At 39.9% G+C, this 7,157-nt stretch overlaps 1 long non-coding RNA gene across 1 annotated transcript; it reads left to right on the top strand.

Moving 5' to 3' along the window:
- The first annotated feature begins 39 nt into the window (after positions 1 to 39).
- On the top strand, positions 40 to 1,200 carry LOC128084816 (uncharacterized). Its single transcript, XR_008208687.1, has 2 exons — positions 40 to 258; positions 418 to 1,200. It is a non-coding gene; the product is annotated as an uncharacterized LOC128084816 (long non-coding RNA).
- The last annotated feature ends 5,957 nt before the right edge of the window (positions 1,201 to 7,157 follow it).

Below are 7,157 nucleotides of genomic sequence, written 5' to 3'. Positions count from 1 at the left end.
TCCCTCAGGCCAGGCCCGCGGAACTTTCCTCAGCCTGCACGCGCTAGCGAGCTAAAGCGGGAACGCACGGAGTTCTCTGATTGGCTACCGAAGGCCGAGAGCTGCCGAAGAGTGCCGAAGAGTGCCGAAGAGTGCCGACGGGGGTCGCTGGCACCGAGGGGTGCGTGCCAGGCGCGAGAGTTCCGTCTTGTGGCATGGCCTGCGGAACGAGCGGCCGTTGAGGGCTTCGTAGCTTTTCCGAGGGAATTTCCCTGCTAGGTATGATTCCATTCCCGCTCCAGATCTTGCTTGAAGAATAAACGTGAGTTAACCAGAAGGTGGAGCAATAAAACAAGAAATCAAAGTTGTTTCTGTGGAGGATCGCGTTTGTCAGTAGCTTTTACAAAGCTGCTGTTAAAACTTGTTGTTCTATTCCAGGCACGCACAGAATGTGGACAAAAATAGACACAAATGGACTTAAATATACTCTGCGTAGAAGCAGTTGGAAGGAAGGACTGGACACAATCCAATTAAGCATCAACAACTAAGAACACGTCAGCAATCATCCCTCCATTGAGAGATATTCTTCAGCAGACAACCATCCAGCTGAAAAAAAAAAAAAAAAGCCTTTTCCTAATTGCCAAGGCTGGTTCAATTGCTGTGATTGCTTCCAGAGAATCATCGTGTCTATTTTAGGTACCACAGAACCAGCAAATCTTATGGCTTGAAAGTAATTGGCCTTCAGTGGGAATTAGCTCTGTCTGCAAGCCTTCCTCAGTGCAGTGGGAGCACAGCAGGGCCAGGCAGTGCCAAGGCTCACGTGCACCTTTCTAGTGCTGTAAGCGTGCCTTTACGTGAGGCTTAGGTGGCTGTGACGCATCTGGAGATAGCGACTTCAAGGGACAAGAGATAACGTTATCTAATTAAAACCATACCTTCATAAAAGACCACAGGGATCTCGTCAGGTCACTTGCAATTTTTCAGCTACCTGCAATGAATAGAGGACAAAGTTGCTTTGCTTTGTTCTCTGTTATTCCAGGTGGAAAAGGAGTGGTGGTATTAACATAAATAATAAAAATACCTTCTTTTGTTTGATTTGGATTGTCAGTTTGCTTCCAAAGCCTTTTTTGTTGTGCTTCTAATTAATGTCAGCGTAGTAACCCTCTTAGGAAACCAGATTCTCTTTTACAAACTAAAAATAAAAGCGTTCAAACTGCGGAAGTGTGGATATTGCTGCTTAAAGATAGTTGAAGTACTTCCAGCATGTAATTTTTATTACTCAAATATAAATCTGGATAAATATTTAACAAACTCCACACATACACTTACTTAGATGAGGCAAGTTTGCTGCTTTTGCGAGCGCTGATTACTGCTTGCCATGGGCTCTTTACCCACAGAGGGAACTTTCATTGCTCGGTAGCCTGCAGAACTCTCCAGCGGGTCAGAAGGTTGAGCTGCAGAAACACAATATGCAGATTTTCTTAGCTCAGCTCTATTTAACGATAAACAGAATGTGAAGATGTTGTCAAAGCCGTTTACATTATGTAAATTGTGAGAGAGGAGAATGTGTGTGTTGGAAATAGTTATATTTGTTTATTCACTTACAATATCTGCCATCCTTAATGTTTATTTTTTTTATGCCAGATTCCTTCCATTTCGCTGCAGAACTTAATTGTCTTTAGATACAAATTGCTAAAAGTACTTAATCATGTTGGCTACCTACAGCAATACACACACATCGCCGATAACAATACATCTACAGTAAGCACACTAATTTTTGTACGTGGGTTGTCAGACAGGTAATTAGTATTTAATGAAAGATGGGTTCCAATTTGCTTTTCACAGTCTTTCAGACTTGCTTTTTTTTTTTTTTTTTTATCCAATTCAAGTCTGGTTAAAACCATCCCTACAGGTAGGTTAATCTATTTTCACATCTTATAAAAGGTAGAAATGGCAATGCACCGACTGCAGCAGGTGTGTTGTGTCCATAGTCTTGTCTGGTTTTAGTAAAAATGCAGAGGAAAATGGGATTTTGAAAGTGGTAGCTGCTTGTGTTTTGTTTTTTTTCTGTGTTGCCAAAAAATCTACCAAGGTTGGATTTCAACACACTGAAGTATCACATACGAAATAATTTTTTCACAGCTACTTGGCTTGGGCTTTGCTTTGATGTTTTCTTTACCCATGATGCAGTTGTTTTTGCTCCTGTCTCCTGTTGCTACAATAAGCCATTTCCCATACATGTCATCTCCAAAGGGAAAAAGACTGCATGGAAACAGAACAAAGAAAACAGAACAAAAGAAAATCAGGGATTTTTCCAAAGGCCCATCTGATGTACAAGTATAAACAGGAAAAAGATGCCTGAGGAGGTGGGAGCCAGGAACTGTATGAGCAGACAGCTGTTAACTTGTGTAGTTAGCAGCGCTTTGCGATCCTGAATGGTAAATAAATACATGATTTGAATGCATACAGTAAAGAATATGTCACTTCAGTACCTTTAGCATAGAATATAACCATATTGTACATTCCCAGCAATGTGAGCTGAATATCTTGCCTTTATACTCCTTTCATAACACCAGGTTCAGGTATCCACAGTTCTTTGGTTCTATCCCCAGAAAAGGCAATACTTCAAGATACCAGATTTAGAAGTGTTGTCTGCTGTGATGAAGGAAACAAAAATAAAGGAACATCTCACAACAGAACACAGTAAGTCACATGTGGCCCTATTCTCAAGAGACCAACATGTTGGGCCTGAATCCTTTTAAATATTTTGTAAAAAAAATCAAATAGGAATTGCTCAAAAATAAACTTTAAAATTCACATTGCTGTGAGAACTCACAAATCTCAATCACAGTATTTTTACATTCTTATCTTTTTTTAATATAAAATGAGAGAGGCAAGGTTTTAAAAGCTGACTTACTATCAGAAATATCTCATGAGTTAACAGTCTTGCTTCATCCCGATGCAAATTCTAATGTCACATTTAATTTACTGTAATTATGCTGAGGGTAGAGGATCTGGTTGGCCTGCACAGTGGGGCCTGGTGTTTGTGCTACCGTGAGTGAAATGTGGGGGACTGGGAAGCTATTATTTATGTACCATAACAGAAAGCAAAAGGCATGTTAGGGAAAAAATCTGCTACTAAGGAGATAATACCCAACTCTCTACACAACAAATACAGTGTGTGCATTTTCCCTTGGGAATAGAATAAAATTTTTCAACTCTGTATTTTCTCTGCTGTTCTGTAGCCTATTGTTTAATCCCTAATCTCTGTTTTTCCTTAAGATTCTTAATTTTTATGTCTAAACATTTATTGCCAGGAATTCTCCTCCTAAACTTCATTGACTCCCTTCTCATCTATTGCATAGGACTCTCCCCTGCTCCTCTCGACAACAACTTGTTTTGATTCAATAGAAGAAAGCTGTTTTTCTGTTTCATGTGCTCACTGTTTACCAGAGTGTCTGATCACTACAGTTATCATCACTGCTCACTCCAAGCCCTGTTTTGTCAGACAGTGCCCTGAGCCCTCTTTTCCTGAAAACGAAATGCCCTTTTTGTTTATGAGCCATCATATCCCAGCCAAAATTTCCCACGCTGAATCAACTCAGCTTTATTTTCTCTTAATTTCTGCCATTTCACATCATTTTGAGCTGACATCTAATGTGCAGAGTGAGCAAGAAGTGATTTGACGTAAGTTCTGAATAAATAGTAACATTGAATTGAATTAAAAAAACAGAGCCAGAATCAATTATAAATGATTTGTAAAACTTGTTGCATGAATAGAAGTATGCAATTCTGCAAGATGTCGTATTGCTCTCTTTTATCTACATTTATAAATTATAAGAGGAAACAATGTTAGTATATGGAGTACACTGGAATGGATCTGAACAAGTCTTTTCAATCAGGTAATACATAGTGAAAGTATTGTATTCCTCCAAAGAGTAATGGGACGTATTTCAGAAGAAAGACTGGTGAAAATTCTCAAGTTCAGATAGATTGATGTCAGCTCATTTAGCAAGCAGGTTTGATCTAATTGTCTTTTTATTGCTCTGAATGTTCCTGAATTATGCAGAGAATTTGGGTTATGCGATTTAGCATTGGATTAAAAAATGTCATAGCTTAACTTTCCTTAAAATAATGTGGAACTTTGTTCACAGTCAACGAAGTTCATTATTTTTTTGTTCAAAGCCCAGCTGCAGGCCTGGAGCATTTCTCATAAATATCAGGAAGTACCTGAAGCCACAGTTAGGATTAAAGAGTTGATCTGAACCTCAGATCTCGGCTTTAAAGCCGTAATGTACAGTGAATTTGGTTTCATGGTAAAGGAAATGGTAATTGCTAAAGTATGTTTTCTTAAGTCGCAAAATTATTTTTGAAATGTTTTTACTGAGACATTTATCAGTGCAATGCATGCATGAGAATGAGTGGACTTGCAGCACAGTTTTTTCACAGGATCACAGCGCTGGATTTATGTACTGGTGTCACTGATCCCGTGTCAGAGGACAGCCTTGCTTCTCCCTTGTGCACAGCATTGCTGCTGAAATTATCAGATCCACAGCCACAGTCTTTAGAACTATCCAAGCAAGTGAAGTAACAATTTCAGTATGCTATTCCAATAACTTTTCTGGAAGAGTGGTCAAATTCCTGGTTATCTGGCAGATACACTCCCATCAGAACAAGGAACACAATCCACAAGTGATATCTTTAGTTATAAAAGTGCAGATCAAATATCTCAACTAAGACATGAGAAAAATCACCTTGCTCTTTGCTCCCTGCAAACAGTATCTGATCTGCATGGCTGAGAAGAATGGAGGAGCACAACTAAGTACCAGACACATTTCTCATGGCTTCTACACTTGGGTATCTGCGTCCACCAAACACATACCCGGTATTGTTTCCATAGTAGTTTAACCTGAATGTTTTATTGCATGAAAGCACCTCTCTTTATTGTATTTAAGCAGGAAATAGAATGTGAACATTTAGTATTCCTTGACCTTTTGCAAAGGATGCTGCGTTTATCCATGTACATTTAAACATTTCCACAAGTGGCAGTGTTTAATCACATTCTATTGCTTCATTGTTGTAAGTGATCCAGAGAAAATATAATGCTTAGAACTGATTACTGCTCCTGAAAGATGTGCACATTTTGTAAATTGTTAAGTCATATTTCTTATAGCATTTGCAAAAGGGAATCACAGATAAAAGTGATCTTTTCCTCCTATATTTGATTATCAAGACCTGGTGTCACTTTTGTCATCTTGTGTTCTGATGGGGTGAAGGGAGAGCAGATGGACTCTGTGTGTGTATGTGCAGTGTAGACATACACTGAACACAGAACTTGACATACAAAACTGCAATACTGGAATGCCTTGCTTAGATGCTGCCTCTTCTTGAAGGTGCCTAATTTCATGTGCACCGAACTTTCTGATTATAAATTTCCCCAGGCACTCCAAGTTACTGTTTTGTACTTTCCCAGCACAAAAATCCCTTGACAAAACTTGCCAGATTCTTTACACCAGAGGCAGTTCAGGAGCAAACAAGACTCTCAAGTTAGAAGTACTCCCTATATGGATTACATCCACGATAACATGGGAAAGACGCTGGAAGGCCAGTGAGAAAGATAGAAGCCAAGTATGAGCAGCAGCCAGGAATAAAAAGCTGTCACTGTTAGAACATCCACCTACAGACAATTTAATTTTTCCATGCTCTCAAATTCAGCCTCAGCAAAGAGGTTTGTAGGCTGCATGAAATCCCATAGAGCATCCTAACCTCAACCATTCCTCATCAGGGATTATTTCCAAGTACACAGTGGCTTATTTGCATGAACCATAAGCAAAGTGAGTCCAACTGTGAAATGAAAAAGCAAGAGACAAGAGGAGACATAGGAATCAGCTTTCCTTGTGAAAGATCCACCTTGTGTAATCAAAAAATATGGATGCTGCTGTTTGAAGATAGATAAGAGCTGGAGGATGCTTGGCTTGAGAGAGAGTTCAGGGTGGAGTCTCAGTGGATGACTGCACATTTGCAGCCCTGAATAAGAACAAGAAATAACTCACAGTACAAGAAACGACTGTAGTCTCCTCCTTGGTATGAACTAATGCATGCATTGCAGGCAATATGGGGAGGGAATTACTGTTACTCTGCAAAGCTTTCCTTTATTGAGTCAAGCCTGCATCCATCTTTATAAATGCAAAGAAGGGGACAGGTAGATTCAAGTCCAGTATGCAGCGTTTATGCTGGCTCAATGCACTGCTACCTAAGGCTTCTTCCGAGTCCTGTTTACTATGAAAGGGAACTCTGGACCATAGCCAGGCATCTTTATTACACTGAGTTTCAATTTGCCAAATTCAGGTGCAAAATTTGAAATCCTGCTATAGTTTCCATCTGAGCTACAAACCGCTTGAAGTGGGTTTTTTCAGTGACAGAAGAATTGGAGTGACTGAATCTGCAGGACCATCCCTGAGATAGTGTGGGAACCTCTATAACGGCCTGTGAAGGGTGTTGGGAATGCACAAATCCCTGCCTGCCTGCACCCGGCGAGAACACAGACAGTGTTATGCTATTTCTTATATGCTATGTACACACAGACAGGCAATAGTCAGCTCCCAAAAAACATAGGCCAAAAATGTCACACTACATTCAAGCTTCTGTCAAGGAAAACAAAACCCCATCCAGAACCCTGAAAGATGTGAAAACAGGTTCTTTTTCACGCTGCTTTGTTCTGTTTTTCTCAAACATGCAGTTAACTCCTGCCTGACACTGCGCCATGGAAAGGAGACTGGTAAAACCACAGTGATGCCTTCCAGCCTCCCGCTATCACTCAAAGCACCACCTTCCAGCCCTTTGAAGTCTTAACCACATTTTAAAGTGGATTTTTTAGGAGGAGACAGAATTATTCTGAACTCTTAAAGAGTTCTTCAAATGGTTCCCACTAAACCCAGTTTTACAGCCTTTTACAGCGACAAGAAGGACTTCTGATTGCACAGACAAAAAATACAAATCAGTCATTGAATCAATATATAAAACTGTTGGAGTCATTGGTACATTTTCCATATCATTAGCAGCACAGTGAAGAATAGAGCTGCGGTGCTGAAGGACTGATCAGTGTTAGTTTAAAATGAAAGGCAACTCTAATTCTTAAGATTTATCCTTTGTGATTAATGAAGCCAAATTCATGCAGA

This window comes from Tympanuchus pallidicinctus, unplaced genomic scaffold, assembly GCF_026119805.1.
Source record: "Tympanuchus pallidicinctus isolate F22 unplaced genomic scaffold, pur_lepc_1.0 scaffold28, whole genome shotgun sequence".
Lineage (NCBI taxonomy): Eukaryota > Metazoa > Chordata > Aves > Galliformes > Phasianidae > Tympanuchus > Tympanuchus pallidicinctus.
This window is presented reverse-complemented; position numbering and strand designations above follow the sequence as displayed.